This window comes from Rhineura floridana, chromosome 19, assembly GCF_030035675.1.
Source record: "Rhineura floridana isolate rRhiFlo1 chromosome 19, rRhiFlo1.hap2, whole genome shotgun sequence".
NCBI lineage: Eukaryota > Metazoa > Chordata > Lepidosauria > Squamata > Rhineuridae > Rhineura > Rhineura floridana.
In genome coordinates this window covers 16,101,675-16,111,981 of record NC_084498.1, presented here as the reverse complement: position 1 = coordinate 16,111,981, position 10,307 = coordinate 16,101,675, and the positions used below count along the sequence as shown (strand labels likewise).

Below are 10,307 nucleotides of genomic sequence, written 5' to 3'. Positions count from 1 at the left end.
GGAAACTCATACTACCCTCCAAAGAATGAGCCTTCATACATTTCATTAGCAATCAAAACCTATTGCTGTATCCTTCAAAATCCCTTGTAATTTAACTCAAGCAAGACCCCCACCCACTTGTCTCAAAACTTGGTTTTAAGCAAAACATTTGGCTGGAGCTCTTAATTCTACAGGTCTGGCCCAAGACACTTTGCTGCATGGGTTGAAAGACAAGATGCCAGTGGACTCCTCCATTCCATGTGCAGGGCAGCTGAATGAGACAGGGCTGTGGGCAGCCTGAGGGAGCTCTATTCACATTGGTGCCTGCCCATAAAAGCAACCCTAAGAGACTGCCTATGGCAATACTACTCTGATCATGCCCAGTCTCATTGGATCTTGGAAGCTAAGCAGGGTCAGGCCTGGTTCGTACTTGGATGGGAGACCGCCTGGGAATACTGGGTGCCGTAGGCTTAGAGGAAGGCATTAGCAAACCACCTCTGAATACCTCTTACCATGAAAACCTATTAATATTTATGTAAAAAAGAGAGATTCATAGGGTTGCCATAAGTCATAATCGATTGAAGGCATATAAAAACAACAAAGAGTAAGAGACTAGGAGTGATATCTGCAGTTTCCTGGAACCCTCTTTGTTCTGAGATTTTGTGGGTGAGTTGTGAGTTTCCTTGGGCCCTGGGTGAGAGCCAAGGTGGATGTGTGGAATCTTAGGTGACAGCCAGGATGCTGAGAGGAGATGTGTGTGAGAAGGAGAAGGAATTTATATCCATTTATATTTATTAGTAATTTGTATTAATGTAACATTTGTCTATGTAACATGATTTATTGTTGTAACATTTGTTGCTTAGGTTCCTCTATACCTCTTAGATATATCTTGGTATGTTAAGCATTATAGAAGTGGTCTAAATGAATAAATGTATTGAAACCACCCAGACTGAATAGCTACTAGCCATGATGGCTGTGCTGTGCCACCCTAGTCAGAGGCAGCATGCTTCTGAAAATCAGTTGCTGGAAGCCTCAGGAGGGGAGAGTGTTCTTGCACTCGGGTCCTGCTTGCGGGCTTCCCCCAGGCACCTGGTTGGCCACTGTGAGAACAGGATGCTGGACTAGATGGGCCACTGGCCTGATCCAGCAGGCTCTTCTTATGTTCTTATGTTCTTACTGGTAGCTTCATCTTACCTTGGCATTGGTGCCTACTACACCTGAGGGCAGTAGGATAATTTAGGTGCTGCAGGGGATTATGCCAAGTGGCACACACATCTTTGCTCTCCAGCACCTCAATGCTGCTCCCTGCTCCCCTGAATCTGCTCTCCCGACTGAGGATGGAGAAATGTGGAGATGTGCTCACCTTCATAGGAAGTGATTTGTTCATTAAATAGATAATAAAATATGTCACCGAGACTAAAATATCCAAGCATGGGGATACAAACGTTGGTGGCTGATGATGCTTGCCTGAAATGCTAGGTTAAGTATTAAGACCCTATAATTCTTCTCTGGCAGATTTCAATCCAAGCCAGAGAAGAATTCAACTCTTTATCTCTCCTTTCACTCACCCAGCATCCAAAGCCCCTCTCAGCCAGCCCCATCTCTCTTCTGCCAGTCCTCTTCCAGATCCTTTCTTCCTTGTCTCTTCTACCTGCCACTTGGTAGTGGCTGCTGCAGTGGTGGTGGAGTACATAAGGGACGGCAATCTCTTTCCCCATCTCCTCCCTGCATCATTCTAGAGTAGTGCTACACCGTGGAATGTGGCGGGCAAGGAAAATGGGATCCGTATTGTGTCCAATCCAATTTGACTTGAGCTTGGGGGAGCTCCCCAGGCAGAACAATGGTGGTGTAGTGGTAAATTTCAAAATGTAGGAGCTCATCATAACAGCACCTGTAGCCATGCTCCCAAAGAAACTCCAAAAATGAAGATAGTTGTGCTGATATACACATACCCATGACCAAAGAACAGAAGTGCATGGCATAATACCAAAAATATTAGGGTCAGCTGACTTCCTCTATGCTCATCTGTCACATACACTAATGAAACTTGAAAACCGTGCTATTGCCTCATCCACTTGCCAGCAAATGGGGGTCCCATCCATTACCTTGGTGCTCTGGCAGATGATGCCACAACTCCTGCTCTGGAAAAAAAAAATCCTGAGCTGTACTCCCCAGCATTTCTTCTCCTCTATAGAATCATAGAATAGTCGAGTTGGAAGGGGCCTATAAGGCCATCCAGTCCAACCCCCTGCTCAATGCAGGAATTCAAATTAAAGCATTCCCGACAGATGGCTGTCCAGCTGCCTCTTGAATGCCTCCAGTGTCGGAGAGCCCACCACCTCTCCAGGTCATTGATTCCATATACCGATGATCTGTACTTTCTTCTTCACCTGGAAACTCAATCTGTAAAACAGTTTCTGGAACTTCCTTCTGCTTTGAGTGGTGGGAACAGCAAGACATGTGCCTTGGACACCGGCTGACACCCATATTTCAGCCTGAGTACCGCATTCCTTCATGGGCAATCTTCTGGGGGCCACATGCCAGTGGAGAAAGGGCGGCAGAGGAGAAAGGAGGTGGATCCATTTCTTACTTTGCACAGCAGGGCAGACAAAAGTCAGACATGATTTCTACCCCTGCCAGTGGTGGCTGGTGCCCATTTGGACTGCTAGGGTGGCGTGCAGGGAACCTAAGCAGCACAGAGACCAAGAGCCAATGGCAGGCAGACACAATTAATTCTAATTTTGCCCCCATCCTCCTCCTTACTAAGTTATCTAAGGGCAGCACTGGCATTTCTTTACTGGAAGAAGGCAAGCAGGGGAGTGATGGCTGAGGGCAGACTGAGGTTGGTGGGGCAATGCCCCATTTGCCCTAATGCCATTTTCCTGTTTTACTGTATTGCTACTAGGGATGGGTGAGAATTTCATTTCTCATTTTCAGCAGAATCGATCAAATCTGCACATCAGTATGGGAACCGAAACACAGGCATCCTTAGCAATTTGCATTCATTAGAATGTTGTGATGCAGTTTGCCAGTTAAACAATATTTACAAAAATGCATATATGAGGGGAAAGTGTGCATAGAATGAATATATGAGTGGAAATAACATGCAAAAATACATTGGATAACGAGAAGCGGCTTGCAAGAAAAATGTGTCCCTTTGTTACAACCGCTTAGGGAAATTCTTAGGAGAAATTCGCACTACAATGTTGGAGAATTTTCATAAGAATTTTTTTTTTAAAAAAATGCAAATTGCTTCAGAAATGGGGAGAACTGAATCTACGCTTGGAAAAATGAGAAACTGAGAGAACCGAAATTGACAGATCTTTCCATCCCTCATTGCAACCCACCTTTGATCCTATGATCAAAGGAGGCTGGTGCCCATTGCAACTAGTAGGGCAGAAGGCAGGGAAGAGGCCAACAGCAGATGGCGCCAAAGCCAACAATAGACAGAGCCAATTCATTTTCGTTTTGTCCCCATCCTCTTCTCTGCTTAGTTTTACACAGAGCTTGGAAAAGTTACTTTTTTGAACTACAACTCCCATCAGCCCCAGCCAGCATGGCCACTGGATTGGGCTGATGGGGGTTGTAGTTCAAAAAAGTAACTTTTCCAAGCTCTGGTTTTACAAAGGCAACACTGAGGCTTTGGAGGACAGCCAGTGCTCCGCCCCCCCCGATTGGTTGTAAGTAAAGAGGTAGGCCAGGTGGGGGCTGGCTGAGGGCAGACTGAGCTTGACTGGACAGTGCTCCACTTGCCTTAATGGACCAGCCTCCCCTGAGTTGCCCACCTTCATACTCAAAAATCTCTCCATCCTGCAAGAGGCATGATCAGAGTTTGGGGAGGATATTCCAGCCAGACAAAAGCACTGGAGGAGGTTAATGAGGGGTGTAGCCTGGGGAATGTTTGAAGGACCAAACAGAGAGGCCAGGATGGCTGCATCCACCCCCCCAGGGCTGAGGGTCCCCACCTGTGCTTCGCAGCAGCATATTTGGAGGAAGAGGTGTGTGCTTGTGTGTGTGTGTTGGAGTTGAGAGCGTTTTTCCTTGCCGTTAGCTAGAGACTGCTGGCAAGCAACCAGTGACCCAAAGAGATGACTCCTGGGTTCTTTTGATGGACTGTTGTGATTAGATGTGTATCAGAGAGGTCAATAATAGTTCAGTGCGCTCTTTACCACCAGCCACCGCTGTGTTAAGAATGAAGTCAATAGGAAGTAAACAGTATTGACTGCTCATTTTCAGTCCAAAATAAAGATTCATTGAGGTGAATCAGAGGATGGCAGAAGCCCACTGAATGCAGGGGGCCCAATAAATTATGGCATGCAATAAAACAAATGTTTGCATCCCTGCTGATTTTGACTTGCCAGAGATTGCTCAGAGCTGACACCGAGGAGGAAGAGGGAGACTATGGGAAACTATGTTAATGGAGTTAACAGGGCTACTGCTGGTGGTTTAAGCAAGCTAGGGATCCTTGTATATTGATCTTAGCAAAGGAGGCAATGGGGTGTATCCAGCTGGGTCCTATTGAGAGTAGACCCACTGAAATTAATGGACTGAAGTTAGTCATGCCCATTAACATCAATGGGTCTGCACTGCACAGGACTAGCATTGGCTACAACCCTTTAGCACAGGGATGGGGAACCTACAGCCCTCTAGATGGTGTTGGACTGCAACTCCCATCATCCTTGGCCACTGGGCACCCTGGCTGGGGCTGTTGGGCACTGGAGTCCAATAAAGCCTGGAGGGCTGCTGGTTCTCCACTCCTGCATTATCAAACAAGCCAGCTTGGAAAGCATCACTCCGTTCAGAGAGTCCAATCTGCAAAATAGGGATGGACAAATCTGTCTGTTTCCGGTTCATGTCACTTTCACACATATTCATTCATGCCTCTGTCTGCTTTGCCCAATTTCTGCATGAATCTACACACTTCTTTTAAAAAAAGAACAAAAGTTATATTTAAATATGTATTAAACAAATATTTCTGATCACATCCTCTCAGCATATGCATTTAGAAATATATTTTGTATCAAACTGCTTCTATCTATCTATCTATCTATCTATCTATCTATCTATCTATCTATCTATCTATCTATCTGTCTGTCTGTCTGTCTGTCTGTCTGTCTGTCTGTCTGTCTGTCTGTCTGTCTGTCTGTCTGTCTATGCTTGGTTGGGATATGTCCTTGAATATGTGCTTGCATGGATGGAAGAAACCTCTGCCTTTTGCATGCCTGGAATATAGCCTACCCCCAAGAATGGCTCTGATTTTAAATGAATGGCTCTCACTTTCCTAACAGCCTCATCAGACCAAGGTATGCCACCTCTTCCATTCCCTCCTGCCCTTTCTGCACTCTCCCTTTGCTGATTGTGCAAGAATCAAAGCACATGATCGGGGGGGGGGAATCCCTGCTTCTCTTTGCCTCCATTTTTGCCTTGGAATAAATCTCTCAGATGCTTTCTCCTTCCTGAAGGCACAGATGACTTAAGCCAAATGCATTTAAAGCTGTTCTCCATGCGCTTCTGCTTTATTTATGTTGCCATGTCCTGTGTGCTAACACTGAAATATTTATTTGTGGTCTCCGCTCTGCACTCCCAACCACCTTCCTCCCGTACTTTCTTGCATTTCAAATCCTGCCCTGCTGCAGCTTGTCAAGTGGCAAGAGGAAAGGGAATCTTGACAATGAAGACTGTTGTGTTTTGCGTTGTGATCTAATAAGGTTTAAGCAGTCAACATTGTGGAATAGTAGGGACAGGGAGCCTAAGGCCCTCCAGATATTGTTGGACTGCAGCTCCCATAAGCCCTGACAGCTGGAGGCACATGGTATCTGGAACTTGTAGTACAACATCACCTTGAGACACATTCATGGAGGATGAGGCTATCAATGGCTACTAGCCACAATGGCTATGTTCTACCTCCACTGCTGGAGGCAATATGCCTCTGAATGCCAATTTCTGGGAACTGCAGGTGGGGAGAGTGCTCTTATGCTTAGGTCCTGCTTGTGGGCTTCCCAAAGGCATCTGGTTGGCCGCTGTGAGAACAGGATGCTGGACTAGTTGGGCCACTGGCCTGATCCAACAGAATCAGAAACAAGCCAGCCAGAAAGTGTTCACCCCTGTTGGAGATGCTGGGGGATTGAACCTGAGACCTTCTGAATGCAAAGCAGATAATCTACTACTGGGCTATGACCCTTTTCAAAGGTTGTTCCATCCGGAGTTTGTGGCTGGATTTGAACCAGATCAGGCATAGCCAATGTGGTGCCCTTCAGATGTGGAGGACTACAATTCCCATCAGTCCCAGCCAGTATGGCTAGTGCACAACTTATACTCTGCACAAGAGGCTACTGTAAGGATAGAATATGGAGAAACCGATTGGTTCCCCATCGGAAAGGGTGTGAGACGGGTGTATTTTATCACCCTATTTGTTTAATCTATATGCAGAACATATCATATGGAAAGCAGGATTGGACCAAGATGAAGGAGGTGTGAAAATTGGAGGGAGAAATATCAATAGTTTAAGATATGCAGACGATATCATACTACTAGCAGAAACCAGTAATGATTTGAAATGAATGCTGATGAAAGTTAAAGAGGAAAGCACAAAAGCAGGACTACAGCTAAATGTCAAAAAGACTAAAGTAGATTTATGTAAATTTACAGTTGACAATGAGGACACTGAACTTGTCAAGGATTATCAATACCTTGGCACAGTCATTATCCAAAATGGAGACAATAGTCAAGAAATCAGAAGAAGGCTAGGACTGGGGAGGGCAGCTGTGAGAGAACTAGAAAAGGTCCTCAAGTGCAAAGATGTATACTGAACACTAAAGTCAGGATAATTCAGACCATGGTATTCCCTATCTCTATATATGGATGTGAAAGTTGGACAGTGAAAAAGTGGGTAAGAGAAAAATCAACTCATTTGAAATGTGGTGTTGGAGGAGAGCTTTGCGCATACCATGGACTGTGAAAAAGACAAATAATTGGGTGTTAGAACAAATTAAACCAGAACTGTCACTAGAAGCTAAAATGATGAAACTGAGCTTATCATACTTTGGACACATCACGAGAAGACATGATTCACCAGAGCAGATAAATGGGGAAAACAGAAGGGAGAAGAAAAAGAGGAAGGCCAAACAAGTGATGGATTGATTCCATAAAGGAAGCCACAGACCTGAACTTACAAGATCTGAACAGGGTGGTTTATAGCAGATGCTGTTGGAGGTCACTGGTCCATAGGGTCGCCATAAGTTGTAATCGACTTGAAGACACATAACAACAACAACAAAGTCTAATGACATCTGGAACATACCACACTGGGATTTCCCTGGACAACATAACTGTGGGTACAGCCCAGCTGTATGATTCTCCCTATAAAATTGAAGCTAATGATTTCCTGATGTTCAGGAATCCAGCTACGTGTATTTTCAATCATTTGACTTCAGGGACAGGCCACATAAGTTTGTAATTAGCCATGGACTACAGCAAAATGGATTCAGTCTTGCTTCTAAGTGTACCTTTCCAGCTTTTGCAGTGACCCGACCCTAACACATATTTAACTTCAGCATTTGTAGGGGAGCAGAGGGGGGCATAGACCCCTGACATCATGATAAATATGCGTCCCATCCCCTCTCATCTTCCAATAATGCAAAATGAACATTTTTCTCCTGAAAACGGGAAACTGCAGTTGTTTCCCCTTCTGTCCTCTGCAGCACGTGATGTAATCCTGCCTGCTTTTGACTAATTTGTTTAATTAAAATACTTATACTCCACCATCCCAGCCATTTGGATCCACGAGACAGCTGAACAATTTAAAATAGCACAATAAAAGATAATAAGAGCCTTAAGAAGAAGCAGAACCAAAATACTGCAGTGTTGAGTGCTCAGGGCTTGGAAAGTTCTTTTTAAAAAGGAACTCACGTTCATGTTCAACACATAGGAAAAGGAGCTAAATTCACGTTCATGCCTTTACAAAATGAACTAGTTTTGCTCACTGTTCAGTTCAAGAACATCCAAATGATCCTCGACAATTTTCTCCCCAGCTTTCAGGACGTTGCAAGCTGCTGTGCTGAAGTATAAAGTATACTTAAGAAGAGTAATAAAACGTTAAAACACACACACACGCACAGACAGAGGAATGTGAATGGTTTAATTTATTTTCCCCTTCAATTATTATCTTTAAGCTTAAAGGTGCAAAGAGACAAAAGCATAACCCCTCCCCCAATTATGAGAACTACTTTCAGAGATTTTTGAACTAACTTCATTAAATCGAACTACTTCATTCCAAACACTGGGAATGGTTCCTGTTCAGCATTCAACAAATACAGCCACACCCCCTTCCACAATATTTCATTCCTTTCCCTCTAACACAGCATTACCCAACTTTTTTCAACCCAACGCCCCTTTGCAAAATATTTTTGTTCCCAACGCCACCCTCAGATTAAGTATATGCCAATGCTTCCTATTATACTTAACATACTTAACAACAAACTCATTCAGTTTACCAGCATTGTTTCGTTAAACAAGTTCATTTAAACATCACAGAGACAACGGGTAGAGAGTGTGTCCCATTCCTGAAGAAAACCAGCGAATAACTGACTGTCTGCGTCACCCGTTTGCACACAGCACTCATCCGTTGGAAGAATGCGCCCTCCACCAATACACCCAGCTTATCAAACACTCTCTCGTGATTGGTTCCAACATCCCTCAAGACAGCATCAGAACATTACCTAGTGCCGGGGCGTGGCTAATATCCCCATTCCTTGATATGACACTGGCCGCTATTCAGAATTTCTTTACTAAAGAGCGCACACTATTTATAGTGTTATTTCCATGAATTGAGACTATTAAATACATTCTAACTGGGGACAAAACAGTTTAAAAATTAATGATTTGTGTATTAAATAAAATTAAACTTAAATGCTTCAACTGTCGCATCAGACCGCCAAATGTCAAGGCCCCCCTAATGAACCCAAACGCCCCCCTAAAGTTTGTAGTCATGCCAATGCCCCCCTGAAAGGCTGTAATGCCCCCAGGGGGCGCTACTGCCCACGTTGGGAATCGCTGCTCTAACAGCTATCAGTCAGCATTCTGCAGCAAGTGAGCATGCTCAGTTTTCATCGGGCTGTTTGGGGGGATTTCCCGCCTCCAGGTTTTAATTATTCTAAATAGTCTTTGTACTACTTCAAAAGATGGAGCTCCCTTAAATCTTCCTGTTCTGCTTGGGTGGCAGCATGATGGCCACATAAGCAATGCCACACATGCCTGAATGCTGGAAAGTTGATTTGGCACTCCATCACTGTAAGCCCGCTTTCCCCCAAAATCAGACTTTTTGCGCTAAGGAAAATGATGAGATTAAATGCACTGGAAAGTGTGAGATTAAGCTTGATGCAGCATTGTCCAACCTGCCCCACAAACAAATCAAGATGAATGCTCAATAAGCAGCCAACATTCTCTAGGGTCTCCACAAACTTTGTGCAAACAAATCAGGATGAAAGCTCAAAATGCAGATCATTTGGAAGCAGTGGAGACTGGTGGCGCTGATGTCAGTGGGGCAGTGAATCTGCTCCGTGTTTTAGTCTGAACTTTAGTCTGGGCTAGATAGGCCAATGGTCTGACTCGGCATAAGGCAGCTTCATATGTCTCTGAGCAAGGGCTGTAGCTCCGTGATAGAGCATCGGCTTTGTGTGCAGAAGGTCCCAGGTTCAAACGAGACTCCTTGCTTGAAACCCAGTCAGACTGCCAGTCAGTGTGGTCAATACTGAGTTAGATGGACTATTGGTTTGACTCAGTATAAGGCAGCTTCCTGACTTCCTAAGTTTGTTTTAGCAGCCCAATGAATCAGACAAAATGTCATTGTACAACACAGGGTCCTGTGCCCTGTGGATGAATGCTAAAATGTACATCTCTACTGTTTATATTTTTGTGATGACTAATGCTGTCTAACAAATAAATCTGGTGCTCTGCCCCAGGGATTTCTTTCTTTATAGTTTCGGAAAATGAAAGAAACAAAAGAAAATTTTACATGTCCAGTAGGGGTGGTAGGATCTGCTAGTTTCCAGTTCTCTTGCTCTCCTCATTTTTCCAATCTTAAATTCAGTTCTGTACATTTCTGCAGCAATTTGCAGGGTGTTTTTTTTTAATTTTAAAAACTCCTTATGAAAATTCTTCAGCATTCTAGTGCAAACTTCTGCTAATAAACACATTTTGCGTGCGGGGTTGACTAATGTACAGATTTTTGCAAGCACTTTCTCCTGATATAATGCATTTTGGATGTTATTTTCACTCCTATATTCATTTTTATGCACACCTTCCCCTAATATATGCATTTTTGCAAACAC

At 44.1% G+C, this 10,307-nt stretch overlaps 1 pseudogene; it reads left to right on the top strand.

The window, feature by feature from the left end:
• Positions 1 to 331: 331 nt before the first annotated feature.
• Positions 332 to 450, top strand: LOC133373595 (5S ribosomal RNA; annotated as a pseudogene).
• The last annotated feature ends 9,857 nt before the right edge of the window (positions 451 to 10,307 follow it).